The sequence below is a fragment of the Acinonyx jubatus genome, chromosome B3, assembly GCF_027475565.1.
Source record: "Acinonyx jubatus isolate Ajub_Pintada_27869175 chromosome B3, VMU_Ajub_asm_v1.0, whole genome shotgun sequence".
Classification (NCBI taxonomy): Eukaryota; Metazoa; Chordata; class Mammalia; order Carnivora; family Felidae; genus Acinonyx; species Acinonyx jubatus.
In genome coordinates, this window is record NC_069386.1 from 37728331 (window position 1) to 37746221 (window position 17891).

Consider the following 17891-nt stretch of genomic DNA (forward strand, 5'->3'; position numbering starts at 1 on the left):
AGTATGAAACTCAAGGAGAACGAGACAGGTGAAACCCCTTGTCAAGTTGAAGGTACGATGCCCCTATTTTCCAAGGGGGTTATGGCTGGAGAAGTTGGATTTGGACTGTATTCTGGCTTCATAGCTCTCCAGCCATAAGACCTTGGGCAAGTCACAGAACCTCCTGAGTCTCACTTTCCATGTCTATGAAGTGGGCTGGCCTCCCAGGGGTGGCAGGGGAAAGAATGATGGGAAAGGGGCCAGGCACACTGCAAGCACTTGATTGATGTGTGCTGTATTAGTTATCCAATGCTGCATAACAAATTGTCCCAAAAGTCAGCCACTTAAAACCACACACATTTATTGTCTTAACAGTGTCCGTGGGGCAGGAGTCGGCATGGCCCAGCTGGCCCTTTGCCACATGGTCTCTCATAGGCCACAATCAAGCTGGCGGCCAGCACCACAGTCGTCTGGGCCCGACCAGGGATGGATCTGTGGCCAAGCTCACTCACATGCTTGTTGGCAGGATTTGGGGCCTCGTGGGTTGCCGGACTGCAGACCTGGGTTCCTCACTAACCTCGCTGGCCTCTCTGGCAGCTGGCCAGAGGCCCCACTCAGGTCCTTGCCGTTTGGGCCTCTCTCCTGGGCAGCTTACAACATGGCAGCTGGCTTCATTCAGAGAGAGCAGAAGGGTGCCCAGAATGAAAGCCACGGTCTTCTGGTAACCTGATATCAGAAGTGACGACCCATCACTTTTGCTGTATTCTGTTGCGAGAGGCAGTCACTAAGTCTAGCCCACACCGACCAGGGGATTACACAAGGGCATTAAATCCAGGGGGCAGGACCACTGGGCTCCCCACCACTCCGGGCAAAGCCCTAAGTGGGAGGGAGCTGTGGACGGAGGAAGATCCTGGGAGAGGTCAGAGGACTGCGCTTCCCGGCAGAGGGACTCCTAGGACAGGGTCCCCAGCGTCTGCACACCCTGATTTTTATCTTCCCTGCAGGGCCTGTCCCATGGGGAGGGGTTGATATTTGTAGCCAGCGGGAGCTGCATTCCAGGGCCGGGTACTTAACATTCCAGAAGAGCGCTCAGCTAATTATTGCCTTGCCCAGCCTGGGCCTGGACCACCCCGGCCCCCCCAAGCTTCCATGGCTCAGCCAGAAGACTCTAGTAGCTTAGTTCTTGGGTCATATTGAGAGGCCCAGAGGTGGGCCAGACTTAAACGGGGTCACATGGCAGTGAGTCCGTGACAGTGTCAGGGCTGGAGCCTGGGGCCTTTTACCCGTGACTTGTGGACAAGGGGGCCAATGAAACACAGCAGGAGCCGTGGCGCCGAGCCTTCGGAAGAGGTGGACGAAAGCAGGCCTCGGACAAATGGCTGCTTCTCCGAGCTTCCATTTCCTTGCCTGTAAAAAGGGGAATTTTCTCAAAATCCTCTAACACGTGACAAAGACTCTTTCCTTGACCAAATTTCAGACAGCCTCCTTGGAGGCGTCTTTTTGACCAGGCCTCATCCTTGGGCCTTGTCTTTGGCCTGCCCAGCCCAGTTTTAGCAAGAATCCTGCTAAATCAGTTTAGCAAGGTGCCCCACCCTTGACATCCGATCCCCCTTTCCTGCCTTCAACAAGAATCCTGTCAAGTCGGTTTAGTAAGAAGCCCCTACCCTTGATGGCAACTCCTCGTGATTTTCCACCCATTGCCCCCCTCACCCTGCTCCTTGTCTATAAAGCCCCAGCTGTCTTCGCTGTCTTCAGGGTGGAGCCCGACCTCTCTGCCCTACTGTGGTACCTCTCAGTACCTCCTACCTCTCCCAACGTTTCTGAATAAAGTCTTCTTGACCCACCCTTTTAACCATTTTAGCTAGTGGCAAAAATGACTTTTCTTCAGGGGCACCTGGGCGGCTCAGTCGGTAGAGCGTCTGACTCTTGGTTTTCGCTCAGGTCGTGATCTCACAGTTTGTGGGTTCGAGCCCAGCTTCAGGCTCTGCGCTGACAGCGTGGAGGCTGCTTGGGATTCTCTCTCTCTCTCTCTCTCTCCCCCCCCCCCTTCTCTCCCCCTCGCCGCCTCATTCTCTCCCTTTCTAAGAATAAATTTTAAAAAATAAAGCATAAAATATGCTCAAACGTTCACATACACATGGCACAGGTGTAAAACTTCATACTCCCTCTCTGTCTCCCCAGCTCCCCTTCTCCTTCCTGGGACAGCCTTTGCGAGTACCACATATATACTTTTCTTCTTACACAAATAGTAGCTTTCTACATTCACGACAGTGCACCTTGCTTCTTTCACTTATTATTATATCTCAGATTGCTCCATACCAATCTATGTCATTCTTTTGACGCCTGCATTGTATTCTATTATATGAATACACCAGCATGTATTTAGTCTCCAAAACGGCAGCAGATTCATACTGGCAACCCAAACTATGGTCAACAAACATATGTAAAGCATCTGCCAGGGCTCAGGCATTGAGTGTGTCCTAGAGATAATGGGGGTTGCAGTCCGGGCTGTGCAAATTGGAGCCTCCAAGGCTCATGAAGGCAACAGAGTGACGAGGGTATTGCAGAGCGGAATTAACAGGAAAAGTGTCACTCCAGGAAAGGATGTTTCTTCGTTGGGCTGGGAGAGGGGTGGGTCTCTGAACACTTCAGAGGGCTTTCTTTGAAGGGTAATTTGGATGTAGGTGCTAGGAAAAGGAAGGATAGCATTCTAGGCCAAGAGGACTGTGTGAGCAAATTAGAAGAGAGAGGACAGCCCATGGCATATGAATGAGGACCTAGGACCTGTGGATGGAGGTGGAATGAGGCTATTTGGAGCCTGAGTCTGGGGAAGCCTTGACTTTCAGGGGAAGGCCACGGGCTGATTCCTGCTATTCTCCCAGAGTCTCCATGGTGGCCACCTCTTCTGGAAAAGGGGCCTCTGGTGAGGGGGTGGGGATTGGAAAGAAAAGGGGCCTTTTAGGGAGGAGGCAGCGCAGAGGCCGCTCTAGGCTGGATGAAGCAGTGGCTTGCGATTATCGATGATAGATTACAGATTATCAAGATCTGCCCTGTGCTGGGCATTTAATTAATTTAACTGAACTTAATTTTTGCTGCATTTACTTTATCTATATTTTACGTATTTTATTTATATTTATTTAATTTAGGAGAAGTAGTTGCAGACATCACGGTATTTTCCCCTAAGTATTTCAGCAACTATTTCTTAAGGATGAGGACATTTTCCCACAATCCCTATATAGTGATGGCACTCAGGAAACTTAACATCCTCATACTCTTATCTAATGTCCTGTCTGTATGCAAATGTGCCCAGTTGTCTCAATAATGTCCTTTATAGCTTCCCTGTCCTACCCAGGATCTGATCAAGGACCACCCTTGGCATCTCCTTTAATCCGGAATCATTCTCCAGACCTTTATTCGCTTTCTTTCGTCTTTTCATGCCATTGGCCTTCTGGAAAAGTCCAGGCCAGATGCTTTGCAGAGTGTCTCTCAATTTGATTTGTCTGATGTTTCCTCATGACTAGATCCAGGCTCAATATTTTCAGCAGGAACCCTGGTGCTGTATGCTTCTTAGGTGAATTGTCCCCATAACTAGTGGTATTAAATATGATCCCTGGGTGGGGTCTGACAAGGAGCCTGCACTTTATTTTGCAGATGAATAACCTGAAGCTCAGAGAGGTCACGTGACTTGCCACCCTGTGCGCGCGCGCGCACACACACACACACAGCTAGAATGAAGGAAGACCAGCCCCGTTCTGACCCTTTTTATTTTTTTTTTAATGTTTATTTTTGAGAGAGAGGGGGGAGAGGGGCAGAGAGAGAGGGAGACACAGAATTGGAAGCAGGCTTCAGCCTCCAAGTTGTCAGCACAGAGCCTGACGTGAGGCTCGAACCCACTAACCTAATGCGATCGTGACCTGAGCCCGAGTCAGATGCTTAACCGACTGAGCCACTCAGGCGCTCCCCCCAACCCATTCTGGCTCTTAAACACTGCTCTGTGCTGCCCTTCCACAAGTAATACATAATCATTATGGGAAAATTAGAATACACACATATGAGTACATGTTTATTTTTTATAAAAATGGGGCCATCTTGTTGTCCAAGCTGCTGTTTTCATTTAATACGATACAGCCCAAGAGAGGGAGGCACGGGGCCGTGTTTGTCACCTGTTCTCCCTGTCACCGCCTGTTCAAGCTTGCCCCAGAGGTGTCAGAAACTCAACATGCTCTTGAAGGAGCCAAGGAGAGGGCTGGAGCCAGTGGGCTTGCCCTGATGTGGCTCCCAGACCCCTTAGCGACAGGGACCCTAAGAGGCTGCAGATGGAGGGGCAGGGGCACATGTGCCAAGCCTGTCCTCTCTATGTCTCCACAGCCGGCAGGTCCACACACGGGGCAGCCTGGACATCTTCCCCCATTTGGGTCTCCCTCCAGTTACCCAAGGTTGCAACTCAACCCTCTATGCTCTCAGCACCTCCTGGATGTCATGGGGGCAAAAACCAGGCCAAGCGGTTGCCTGGAGAAGTGGGCGGGGCCCCACACGATGTGGGTAGAAATGCAGGCTCTGGTCTGGACTCCGCCAATGATCGCAGAGTAACCTTGGACAAGTCACGTCCCTCTGCTTTCCTCATTCCTTCACTTCACAGTCCGTTCTGCATGCCCGGCCAGGCGGGCTGCTGGGGAGTCAAGGTGGCACAAGGATTACAATCCAGGGGGGACATGCTGAAGTAGAGTCAGGGGAGGGTCCAGGTGTGGGGCCTGAGGCTGGTACAACTCAAGGACTGTGTGTAAGAAAAAGAACACCAACTTATGAATATAGAACTGGTCACAGAGACTTGCAGGAGGCCTCCAGGGAGTGGACATGCCCCGGAGGCCTCTGGGAACCAGCTTCTCCCCAACACTGCCCTTGGGCCCCTGGGTCTCTAGCTGGGACAACATGGTCTAACACTTGTGGTGGACCCTGGAGCCTTGTCTGCTCTGGACTTTTTAATTTTTTTAAACATTTTTACTTATTTTTGAGAGACTGAGAGGGACAGGATATAAGCGGAGGAGGGGCAGAGAGAGAAGGAGACGCACAATCCGAAGCAGGCTCCAGGCTCTGAGGTGTCAGCACAGTGCATGACATGGGGCTCGAACTCAAAACCATGAGATCATGACCTGAGCAGAAGTTGGACACTTAACCAACTGAGCCACCCAGGCACCGCCCCCCTTTTGCTAATATTTTACTTAGAATTCTTAGATCTACATTCACAATGAAACCAGTCCTGAGTTTTCCCTGAGCTGTTCAGTCTATAGACTGTCAGGCAACTACTAACAAGAATAACTCAGGCCTCTGTTCATTTGGAAGAATGTCCGTAATCTATTCAGTGGGGTAAAAAACAAATTATTTATGTCATAGAGCATGATTCCACTTCTTCTGAAAACTGTACTTTCATAGAATTCAAATAAGTGAACTTCTAAAAGATTTTCAAAGAGCAGGGATGGCTGGTCCCGTCTCTGGAGAGCCTACCTGTCTGCACACGGCTAGGCCTATACCTAGAGTCTTCCCAGAGCCTCCCGAACGGCCAGGTCTCCCGCTACCTCTCCTAGGAACCCCTCGCTTCCTAGAACCCAGCCAATGTTAGGTCTTCTCTATCTGACCCTCTAAGGGCAACCACTCACCCCTGGGGAGGAGGGGAGCCAAGCCTATTACAGAGGCCGGCTTTGTCCTACATGGTGGTTCAGCAGGAAAGCCCAAACAAGGGCTCCTGAGTCCTGAGGTGGGGCCATGGCAAACGGAGTGTGAGGGAGAACAGAGAAAATGTCACACCACCTGAGCCCTGAAAGGTTTCCCAGAGGGGCTGGCTTAGGTTTGGGGTCTGGGGGAGGACCATTTCTGCCCCAGGCGGCCCAGGTCCATGACTCACAGGCAGGCCTCAGAGCTGTGGCAGGATGTGATATCAGTCTTCTCTGGTAGCCAGCCTGGACTAGGGCTGGGCCAGGCTCTACCTGGACTCCCCAAGGAGGCGGCCCCCAGCCCAGTACTGAAAACGTAAAGCCTAACCAGGATGGCTCTTTCTCGAGATGCACAAATATAGTTACTAGAACAGAGTCAAATAAGCCCAGAGAATCATGGACTGTGTGTGTGAGGTCCAGCACAACTCCCAGGCCAGTGACTTTCAAACACAACCCCTAACAGCAGGGTGGGTCGTAAGTACCCAGGAGGAGTTCCACTTGGCCCCTAGAATCAGCCAGCCCAGACTCAAGTGCCTGTCAGCTGCGTGACTCTGGGCACGTCACCTAGTCTCTCTGAGCCTCAGTGTTCTCATCTGTCTAATGGAAAGAACAACACCTGCCTCCCAGTCATCATAAGGAATTAACGAGATAACGCAAGTGAAGCTGCGGGCTCAGTGAGTCACATGCAAGGAGATCGCACTGTGCTTTTCTTTATATTGGGTAGGATTATTTTGATTGCAACAGAAACTCACCTAAGTTAGCTATGGCAAGAAAAAGAAAACGGGGGGGGGGGGGGCAGGGAAGTTCCCGAAAGGAGCCCCGGGGGTGTCTCCTGGAATCCCGGAGCAGGACCCAGTCGGGGCCGGGAAAGGGTGCCGTCGGGGCTGAGAGCCCCGTGGGTGCCCAGCAGGGCCCCCTCCCTCTCTTACCTTGCCGCTGTCCCCTGGCTCTGCTCACGCCTCCGGTCGGTAGCGGAAAGCACAGCTGTCAACAGCTCCCGGCTCGACGTGGCCTCTAGATGTGAAGCCAGGTGGCCTCAGCTGAAGTCTTTGGGTCCTGATTGCAAATCCCCTGCAGAAGACGCCGATTGGCTTGGCGTGGGTCACGTGCGCGCCACCTGGGGCGAAGAAACGCGGCAAATCCCGCTGGAAACGTGTGGCTGATGATGACGCGGAGCAGTGCCAGCAAAGGGGCAACACCAGGCAAAGAAAAAGAAAACAAGAAAGAAAGAAAGTCTTGTAGCTCCACGTTCTATCCACCCAATCAGACCCTGGGCCCCCACCCATCTTCCACCCCCAGAAGCAAAGCAGGTGGCCACTTCTCCCAGACCGACTGATGTCGCCGGTTCGGGGGAAAAACAGACCCTCCCTCCCCGCGAACGCGTACGCAGCAGACACTGTGCTCGGGAAAGCCCATCACGAAGCCTCCGATTTGCGGTTCTGCTTTCCAGTGCGGTGCCTTGAGGACCGTGTATAAAGACCCTGCGTTTGGACCGGGTGGGCACATGCTTCCCGGCTTGGCACAGGCCACGCGCCCGGAGGCCGCCACCCTCTGACCCGCTCTCCACACTGGCTGCCTGCCTGGTCCCTGTGGGCGTGCGAGCGACGAGTCCTACCTGAGTAGGACCGGCGCTTGGGCTCGCAGGCTCCCCAGGCCACCTCTGCTTTCGTCCCAGATGCATGGAATCCCGGCCTGCCACCCCGGGGCCGGGCTGCTGGCTGCTGGCTGCACCCAGAGCGCTGACGGAGGGGATGTGAGAGGCTGGGAGGTGAGGAAGGGGTGCGCAAGTGCGGGGTGAGGGCGGGTGGATCCCTGAGAAGCTCAGGCCTGGCCGGGCCTCCTAGGCAGTAGGCGGGCAGTACTGTCTGTTGAAAGCCCCGCGCCTGTGATGGTGTGGAAGAGAGGCTGCCCTGGGGGAGGCCTTCCTTCAGAGATCTCTGCACTAACACGTGTGTCTGCAGGGCACCTGAGCTCTTGCCAAGGCCTTTCCCACCCATCATCTGGAGCCCTCATTATGCCCTTCAGTGGACCCCCACTTTACAGATGGGAAAATTGAGGCTTCACGTCACCCAGCGTGTCCGAAGCAGAACTGGAGTTCCATGCCGACACCTTGGCCCTGTGAATCTCCCGCTCTCCTGCCTCCTGGCCCCGAGTGGGGGCTGTGCTTCCTAGCTCTTGCTCCAAGACGCCATCCTCTGTGGCTCCCTTTCTTCTCCAACAGCACTGGCTCCCTGGTCCCAACCTGCCACGGCCAGCATGCATGTGATGTCATCTGTAGGGACAAGGACTCTCATCCCTCAAGCATGTGGCCTTTGAGGCCTCAGACCTCCAGAACTAGCAGGACAGCTCTCCTCAAGGGTCACCTAGGAGCCCTAAAAGCTGCCTCCTGGCCTTTCTTTTCAGCATTCCCCTGGCCCAGGGGGCCCTCTCAGCCACTTAGTCTGGCTGTCCAGGCCTAGGTCAGAGGTCTGATGGGGGCTCTGGCCCTCCTCTCTGCAGCCCCTCCACTCAGCAGCTCTGTCTCCTCAGTGAACGCAAGCTCCTTAAGGGCATTTCGGTGTCTCCCATGATGCACTGGGTGGGAGGGAGCTTCCAGAGCAACAGGAGAGCCGGGAGTGGGTGTGCCTGGCTGGCAGGACGCTGATCTAAGTGCAAGTCCACAGGCCGGCCTGTGATGAACCAGTGAACGTCTCAGCAGAGAAGGAGTGAGGATCCTTGATGGCCCTGTGAAGACAGAACCAGCCGTGTGCTCCAAGTACACAGGCCTTTGCATGTGCCATTCTTTCTAGTGGGAACCTAGACCTCCGGTGTCTGCTCCCCAAGTCCTCCTCAGTAACGGGGTACCCAGTTCTTAGCCAGCTGGCCACAGGCCACCCAGAATAAAGAATATGTTCTCAGTCTCCCTTGCAATTAGGTTGGCCGTGGGATGAAGCCTTGCCAACAGCTTGTAAATACGGTGTACAAAATCTAGGAATGTTCTTAAAGAGCCCGGCTGCTGGAGCTCTTGCGGCCACCTTGCACCAGGAGGACAGCAATGGACACCCTAGGGGCCCTGGGCCTTCCGCCACCAGATTTCTACTGGAGTCAGACAGAAACTTCTATCTTGTTGAAGCTACTGTTATTTTTGTGTTTCCGTTTTTGTTTGGCAGTGGTGGTGGTGGTCGCTTTGACTCAGAGCCAAGCGTAAACTGAACTGATAAAGCCAGCAAACTGGGTTTGGTCGTCAAAACCCAGCTCGATGGTTACCTCCCTTAGGAAGTCTTCTTAATTCCCAGGTACAATAAACCACTCCCAGACTCGATCATTCTCTTGTTTTTATTTTCACCCCTTTGTATTATAACTTACCTGTTCAGGCGTCAGCTCTACTTGGAGTCGGTGAGACTGTGGGCTCCTTCAGGTCAAGAACACTGAAATATCCAGCTCAGAAGCCCTGGAACCCCCTCCTCCTATTACTAGTAGCAGCAACCTCAACAGTAGCAATAAAACAGTAGATGATATTTATCGAGGGCTTATGATGAGTCAGGCAGTATTTTAAGAGCTTGGATACATTACCTTATTTAATCCACATAGGAATCTAATACCTCATTTTACAGATAAAGAAACTGAGGCACAGAGCGGTTATGTAGATTGCCCAAGGTCAGTCGCACAGCTAGAAATTGACAGAGCTGGGACTTAAATCCCAGGAGTCTGACCCCAGAGTCCAAGCTCATAGCTTGTCATTCTTATCTAGGAGTTCCATTAGCTTGTCATAGGAGCGCCTTCAAAATGGGATGTGGGGAAACCACACAACTCCCCTCACCCTCCCTAGCAGGAAGGAAACAGGAGAAAAGCCCTCGCCAGTTGTCTGCGAACAGAGCTCAGGGCTCTCGAGGAGGTTAGACGTCCCAGAGACTCCCAGAAACTAGCATCTGCCAGGCTACCTGTCTCAGTGATCTCCGCTGGGTAACAAAACACCCCACCACTCAGTGCTTGAAATCACACTGGGTTACTCCCCGCTCAGAGCTCTGCAGGTCACCTGGGCAGATCCCAGGCTCCACGTGGGATCGGCGTGGCTGTGTCCAGCCAGGGGCTCAGCTGGCCCAGAATGTCCAAGAAGCCTTCTCCACACACCTGTGCTGGGGTTTCCAGCTGTCCTCCATGTGACCTTGCCTTCCGCATGCATGGTTCCTCATCCCTGTCTTGTCTGCCCGAGTTTCTTTCCATGGCGGCTGACTTCCAAAAGAGAGAGGGAACACAGAGGGCCCCAGGCCATTTAAGGCTAGGCCTGGAACGGGCACAGAGTCACTTCTGCCATATTCTGTTCATCAAAGAAAGTCACAAAGCCAGTCGAGATTCAAGGGGAGGGGACACAGGCCCTCCTCTTTCTGGGAGGAGCACCATATACACTCAGGCAAGGAGAAATCGGTGGCAGCTGCCTTTCAGGTAGTCCAGTCTCACTCCCACATTGCCTCCATGTAGCAGCCCTACTGGGTGACTTGCCGTTCCTTGGACAAGTGCAAGTACGCACCTCCATGCCTGTGTCTGTGTCATCTGCTGGGCCACCTGTTTTTTCCTCCTTCAAGATTCAGCTCCGTGTCACTGTTCGATGGCTCGTTCCCTGACCTCTCAACTCAGAATTCTTCCTTCCTCCCCTGCTGTGTAGCGACCTCCAGCTTTGCTCATCATCTGCAATCTACAGTCACATTGGCTTCATACACATCAGTATCCGTCAACAATTGCCATCATGCTGCGTAACAAACGAGCCAAACCCCAGGGGCAAACATTCGTTTAGCTCACGAGTGTGTGGGGTCTAGCCGATCTTGGCTGGGGCCTCTCACGTGGAGGTCTGACCTACAATGGCCTGGGCTGGGATGCCAGGGGTACCTTGGTTCAGGGCCACAGGCCTACTCATTCGGCAAGCCAGTCGGCACGTTCTCGTGACAGTGGCAGAGAAGAAACGTAGGAGGGGAAATGCTCAAGTGCTTTGTGGAGCCTCGGCTTGCAACAAGTCTGCTAATATCCCATCAGCCACAGCAAATCGCAGGACTGAGCCCAGAGCCAAGGCCTGCAGAACATTCTACCCTGGGTAAGAGAGCACTGCAGATTTACTGAGCAAAGCATGTGAATACAGGGAGGGGTGAAAAATTGTGAGGCCATAAATACAATTGAGCTTCCAGTTGTAAGTGGCTGATTTATCTCCACTGGGGGAAAAATTCTGTCCCAAGTTGGTTGGAGGAGATGAGCCAGGGAACTCAGCCATTCCAGTGCTGCGACCTTGAGAAAAACATTTGACTTCAGCTAAAGTCTTGGTTTCTTCAGTTGTGGAAAAGGGAAGAGGGAGGGCTGCCCTCCCACGGCACAGAATTAGGATAAACGACTGAGATCTTGGGTCCGCCCAGTTTCCTCACCCGTAGGATGGTGATGACAGTGGCACACAGGGACGTGGCAAGGATCCAGCAAGTCCACTTAGGTCACTGCCAGACACACAGCAAGGACTGACCTTTGGGAGGAGGGGGCCCTTGTTAGGTGCTCTCCCGACACCCCGTTCTTTTCCTTCCCGGCACCTGTTAAGTGTGAATTTTGTACCGATGTGTACGACTCATTGTTTAAGGTCTTTCTCCCCACCTAGACCGAAAGCTCCATGAGGGCAGGCATTATACTCAGAGTGGTATCCCCAGCGCCAGAAACAAAGAGGGTGCTCGTGGAGTATTCATGGAGTGAGTGGCTGCACGAATGCGTGAATGAATGAGAGGGAGGGTGGGGGGCATGGATGGAGACACATTGGAGGGTTTGGCAAGACTAGAAAAGGCTTCATTATGTCGATTTCAAGGTCTGTTACCAAGTGCAATCTCTTTCCTTCCACACATCTTAAGTTTACAGGGAAACTGCTGCACCCACACTCTTAGACCCCACCCCTGGTTGATGCCCTGAGCCTGAGGTCTCTCCCCACGACAGTAGGAAGGATCATATGACTAAACCACTGACCACTCTCCCTACCCTCATAACATCGTCCCCCCCACACACACCAGGGAGCTAACATGGCTGGCTGCTGTCCCCGTTTCACTTGCTGAGTGACCAAGCAATTCAGTCCTGCGCCCCGCAGAAATGGCCAAGGAAGCAGCCCAGAGCACCCAGGTGAGTGGGCACTGAGCAGAAACTTGAGGATCCACTGCCCTGCCTGAACCTTCACTCCTGGGGAGAAAGAGCCTCAGGCTGGAAGGGCTGACAGAGATGGCCTCAGCCCTGGGTCCTGCCCGTAAGAGTCACGATGGGGCCGCGTGTGGGCAGTTTCAAAGTGCCTGCCCCAGCACTCCAGCCCGGAGATGCTACCCTCATGAAGCCCAGCTGACTGGCCACCTCGGCTCCGACCGCAGCCACCCCTGGGGGTGTCTCTGTTACTTCTGCCAACCACAGTGCTAATGGGCAGTGACGATGGTCTTGGAATATTTAGCAACAGGAGAGGAGGATTAATCCAGGTCATTTGGGAGTAACAGTGACTCACCTCCACTGAGCCTCTGTGAGCCTCCTTTATGTGCATCCTATAGCCCCCATCTCCAAGGTGAGGCTTATTATTTCCACAGGGCAAATGGGAATCTGGGGCTGGAGACAGTAAGATATTGGCCCAAAGTGACCCAACTAGGCAGTGATCGAAGCTGGGGTGTCTTAACAGGCAGTGACTTTGGAATCATTTCCCACTCGTTTGTGCAAATCCAGTTGCTTGGTCCGTCCCAGGGAGGAGGAGGGAGAGGCGGCCATTCCCTCTCCATGGAATTTTTCTTCTTTGACGAGGGGTCTGGCAAACACGAAAGCTTTCAATATATGCGCTCTCACGGCGGGGGTGGCACGAGGCAGAATGGTTCCTGGGTGGATGTCCGGTCCTCATAGGGGACTCAAGTTCCTCTCTAGAGACCCCTGGCCTTTGCCGCCATCCTCAAGGATTAGGGAACCCAGCATCTCCAAGATCAGATGCCGGACTTGCCCTCCCTGGGGCTCCCAGACCCCATCCTATAAGCAGGGAAGCAAAACTGTTCCCCAGAGAGCCAGCGGCCTCCAACTTGTCTCTCTTTCTCTGAGGCCAGTCGCCTCTCTCCTCCCAGGGAGATCAGATGTGCTCGCGTAATGGAGCTGTGGTTTCCACTCTGGGCTCCAAAGCCAAACTCCATGGCGTTTCAAATATCCCCAAGGCCTCCGCGGAGGAAGGCCGCCGAGCATGTCCCGGGAAAGGGTTGCATCTGGTCTGCGTTAACCAGTAGCTGCCGGTGCCTCGAACCCTGTCAGGGAGCAGGGCCGGATGTGGGGGAGACCACGAGGGAGGGCCTGGCAGGAGAGAGCTCAGCTCCAGCCCTTCCCTTAGGACCCCGAAGCCGAGAAGGCCCTTTGTGACATTCAGGCCAGATGTCCCATTTCTCAGGGCGGTAGCTGAATCCGGGGTTGGCACAGGCAGTTGCGCGGCAGGTCCGTGAAGCATCCGGGGCTCCCGACACCAGTCAAGAGCTCTTTCCACCGCCTCACGCCAGATGCCTGAAACCTGGCAAGTCCAGGGCAGGGCCTTGTCCCCGGAGGGGGACCCTCGGCCTCTGTGTCTGTCCCTTACACTGCCTCAAAACAGCACGGACGGGCAGGCGGCTGTTGGCGGCCAGCCCAAGAGGAGGCAGAAACTGGCACGGGGGGTTCACATGACTTCAACACGAGGTGGGGAAAGCAGCAATGCTGTAAGAAGAAGTGATTCACAGAAGGCAGAAGGCATGAGGCTCCCAAGCCAAGAGCAGAGCAAGGGTTTCTCCAGACACATGCTTTTTGACCTGCAAAAGCTTCCCCACACCCCAGGCCCATCTTCACAGACGGGTTCAGCCCGCACTGCCGGAGCGCCTGGCCCAACCCGGTCCTCTCTCCCACCGGGCCCACGGGTGTCCCGGCGGGTTCTCCCAGCGGCCCCATTTCAAAGAGGAGGGAACTGGGGGCTCCCCTCTCTGAGCACGGACACTACGTTGGGGTGGGAGGAGTCTGGCCACTCCCTCCAATTGCTTGTCTCCACTTGGGAGCCTGAGCTGGGGCACGTGGGCCCCCCTCCTGGGTGTGCTGGCTCTGCTTCTGGGTGCTCCCCAGACCTTTGTCCTGGGGCTCCACCCAGGGTCCAGCTGAGCAAGGGGCAGAGAGCAGGATGGTTACGACCTGATTTTGTTTGTGTGCTTGTTCTTTGGCCCCGAAGAAGCCTTCAGAACAAAGTTTTATATAAGTAAGAAAGACGGGGGGAGGGGGGGTGTTTTTGGAGCTGAGTTTTCTCACACCTCCCCATCCACACCCCAACAGCCTAATGATTTAATCTTTTTTTTAAGTACAATAAGTTTAAATAGTGCTGGAAAAATGTAAACAATGTTCGCTCTTTATCCTCACTGTCTGTTGAGAAGAAAGAAAGTGAGAGAGAGAGAGAGAGGAAGAAAAGAGGGAAGGAAGAAAAAAGGAGGAAGGGAGGGAGGGAGGGAGGAGAATAAAAATGAAAACGTCTCCAAACTCAGGAAAGCGCAGATTAGAAAACAAGGGCATCAGGAAATGTCGACATTGTGCCCTTCAGATTCCATCCTGGGAGTACAGAATCATGTGGCCTCCCTGCTGCACCAAAGAATCTTTAAGTGAAGATTCAGGGCACAGAGCCCGGTCTGACATTAATTCTCTAAACCATTGGCTACATAGTTTTTAATTTTTCCCCATTACACTTCTGAAACGAAACTAGAAATATCGAGAAAATTAGCAAAGTGCCAATATTCCTGCCATCATAGTGCAAATATACACACATGTGTGCCCTAGCGTATACATACACATATACACAATTCAGTACATTCCTTTTTTCCCTTTATAAAAACCAACAGGCCTGCATTTGTTATTTGTTCTTTTAACGCTTGTTTAATTTGAGAGAGAGCATGCCGAGGGCAGGGAGACAGAGAGGGATAGAGGGTCCCAAGAGGGCTCCGTGCCGACAGCGGAAAGCCCAATGTGGGGCTTGAACTCACAAACCGTGAGCTCATGGCCTGAGCCAAAGTCAGATGCTTAACTGACTGAGCCACCCAGGTGTCCCAATAGAGCTGCATTTCTTTTTTCTTTTTTTTTAACGTTTACTTATTTTTGAGACAGAGACAGAGCATGAACGGGGGAGGGGCAGAGAGAGAGGGAGACACAGAACCGGAAGCAGGCCCCAGGCTCTGAGCCGTCAGCCCAGAGCCCGACGTGGCACTCGAACTCACGGACCGCGAGATCGTGACCTGAGCTGAAGTCGGACGCTTAACCGACTGATCCACCCAGGCGCCCCTAGACCTGCATTTAAATCCCAGCTCTGGCCAAGCCACTTCAGCCCCTGCACCCAGGTTTCTTCATCTATAAAATGAGGCAATCAGTGCTACCGTGCAGAGCACAGGAGATAATGTGTGGGGAGCGTCTGGCCGTAAGTGCGTGGCTCTGTGATGGTTGCTCTTACTACTGCCGATGAGCTAGGTGCTGCCTCCCCAGGCCCCCTGAGTGCCAGGGGACCCAGAGGGCCCCCACGCATTTATTCATTCCATAGCCACTTAGACAGTGTGTGCTGTAGGCCAGGCCCTATGCTGGGTGACAAGAGCACAGAAATGAACGTGACTAGGTCTTGTCCTCAGTCCAGAGCTCAGTCCGGGAAAGGGGGCAGATAAATACACTGGCAAGTGAGAACCCGGGTGACGACAGCGATGGCGGCCTTACAGATGGATGCCGTGAGGCTCTGCACAGAAGTTGATGGAGCAGCCAGCTCACAAAAGAAGAGGGTGTGTGTGTAAAACTGACACCTGGGAGGGCATTTCAGGCAGAGGACAAAGCATGTGCAAAGGCCCGGAGGCCCCAGAGAACATGGCCCGTCCTGGGATTAGCAAGTTTCCAACTCTGACTAGGACAGTGGATATTAACAAGGAACACGGCTGCGGGGGTCTGAGCCTGGCATGACATGGGAGAGATCTGGGGCCCATCCTTACACCAACAAGAAGGCTTTCAGTGGCAAAGAGCAGAACACTCTGATGCAACCAGCTTAGCAAAAAAGCGATATAAGAGCTCATGTGTCAAGGAGATGAGAGGAATGGCATCTGGGTTTCGTTCATCCAAGCAGCTCAACCGCATCTTCAAGGACCCCATCAATTCCTGCCTCCGCTCTGCCACCTTCAGTGTGTCAGACTATCCTGAGACTTGTCCCCTCACGCACTAAGGTGGCTGCCTTCGTTCCAACATCACACGCAGACGCCACAGTGTCCAGAGGGGCTCCACGCTGCTCCCACTCACCCCCCTTCCCTCTCTCAACCCATCAAATTCCTTCCAGAATTCCCCTAGCTTCCCTCCACCTATGACAGGCCAGCAGGCATCCCATACCTGCCCTTGCACCCATTTCTCGAAAGAGGCGAGGACCGCCATGCTTGGCTGAGACCCATGAAGAGCCTCCCCTGGGGAGCTCCAGTTGTGGGGGAAAAGGAGACAGAGAACGGCGTTGCTGCCGTGCCAGCAAGGGAGAAGTTCAAGAGTGGATGTGGAAGAGGCATCCAGCACTGTCTGGTAAAATCCCGAACGCACTGGGGAGTCATTACTTACCCTCTCTGTGCCTCGGTTTCCTCAACTATAAAATGGGAATAATAGTTTCTGCCTTACAGGGTTACTTTTGAGGGTGAAATCCCATACCTCCTATAGTGCCCGACACATATTAATCTGTCATAAATATCAGTCATCACTAAACTATCCTTCTCCCTAATCAAAACTCTCATTCTCTAAGGTCCCAGGTGAAAACACATTTAGCAGCATAACAACTGGAGGGCCTCTTCAGCCCTCCCTGGGCCTCAGCTTCCTCATCTCCAAAATGAGAAATTTGGGCCAAGTAACCTCTGTACCCTGAACTTTTCAGCCACGAGCCTTTCTGGGGTCCACGATCCGTACCAGATTGCTCACCCGTTCTGGAACATACCCTGCTTCCGCTTGCTCTGGCCGTGTTCTCAGTTTGGAACGGACACCCGTGTTTTGGAGGCTACCTCAAAGGCTCCATGTCGGAAACCCTTCCCATTCTGCTCTCGAATTCAGCTGAGCTACACCTGCCTCACACTCAAGTCCTGGGAGCAGGTGTGAGCCCTGGAGGGGAGCCTGTGTTTGAGGGCTGAGTCCCCCGGTGACCAGCAGGGGGCAGTGCACGGCAAGGGCTCTGGTACCATGTTCCTTCCTTCTTACTAACACCACGAGGGATCAGGGAATATTTATTGAGGCCTTACCTTGAGCTGAAGAAGGCTTAAATCACCTTCCATGGAACGTCTTATTTCATCCTTGTAACGTCCTACCCATGAGGTAGTTATTGTTATCATCCCCACCCTACAGATGAAGGACGTGGGGCTCAGAGAGATGAAGTGACTGGCCCAAGGTCACAAGGAAGGTGAATGATGGAGCCAGAAACACACCCCATGCCTGTCGGACTCCAGAGGCCTTGTTCCCTAAACAATAACTTGGTGTCTTAGGAAAGAGAACCAAATGCCCACCCCCTAGACGTTACCCAGATGTTGTCCTTTTCCGTTTAAGGTGGGTTATGTGGCCCAGTACGTGATCTATCTTGGTGAACGTTCCGTGCGAACTTGAGAAGAATGTGTATTCTGCCGTTGTTGGATGACATATTCTATACATTAAGTCCAGTTGATTGATGGTGCTGTTTAGTCCAACTGTGTCCTTACTGATGTCCTTCCCGCTGGATCTGCCCATTGCTGATGGAGGGGTGTGAAGTCCCGAACGACAAGAGTGGCTTGTCTATTTCTCCTTGCAGCTTTTTCAGTGTTTGTCCTCGTGATGTTCCCTTCCTAGGTGCGTACACGTTAAGGATTATTATATCTCCTTGAAGAATTCGTCTCTTTATCATTATGCAATGCCCATTTTATCCCTGATTGCTTTTCCTGTTTTGAGGCCTGCTTTGTGTGAATTACTGTAGCTGTTCCAGCTTTCTCTGATCAGTGTTAGCACGGTATATCTTTTTCCATTCCCTTCCTTTTCACTTATCTGTGTCTTTGTTTTTAGAGCAGGCTTCTTGTAGACAACAGATAGTTGAGTCTTGTTTGTTTTTTTTTTTTATCCCTCTGACAGTCTCTGTTTTTTAACTGGTGTATTTACACCATTCATATTTCGGGCGATACTAATAAAGTTGGATTAATATTGACCATGCTTATAACTGTTTTCTGTCTATTGAACTTGTTTCTT

At 52.9% G+C, this 17891-nt stretch overlaps 1 long non-coding RNA gene across 3 annotated transcripts; it reads right to left on the reverse strand.

The window, feature by feature from the left end:
- Positions 1-323: 323 nt before the first annotated feature.
- On the reverse strand, positions 324-16005 carry LOC106980344 (uncharacterized). Of its 3 annotated transcripts, none has more exons than XR_003423139.2 (4): positions 9033-16005; positions 7303-8411; positions 6617-6846; positions 324-1386 (listed from the first exon to the last, which is right to left on the reverse strand). It is a non-coding gene; the product is annotated as an uncharacterized LOC106980344 (long non-coding RNA). The 3 variants fall into 3 exon arrangements; XR_001431055.3 differs by having other exon boundaries at positions 324-705; positions 1263-1386; positions 7303-16005; XR_003423138.2 differs by having other exon boundaries at positions 7303-16005.
- Between the last annotated feature and the right edge of the window lie 1886 nt (positions 16006-17891).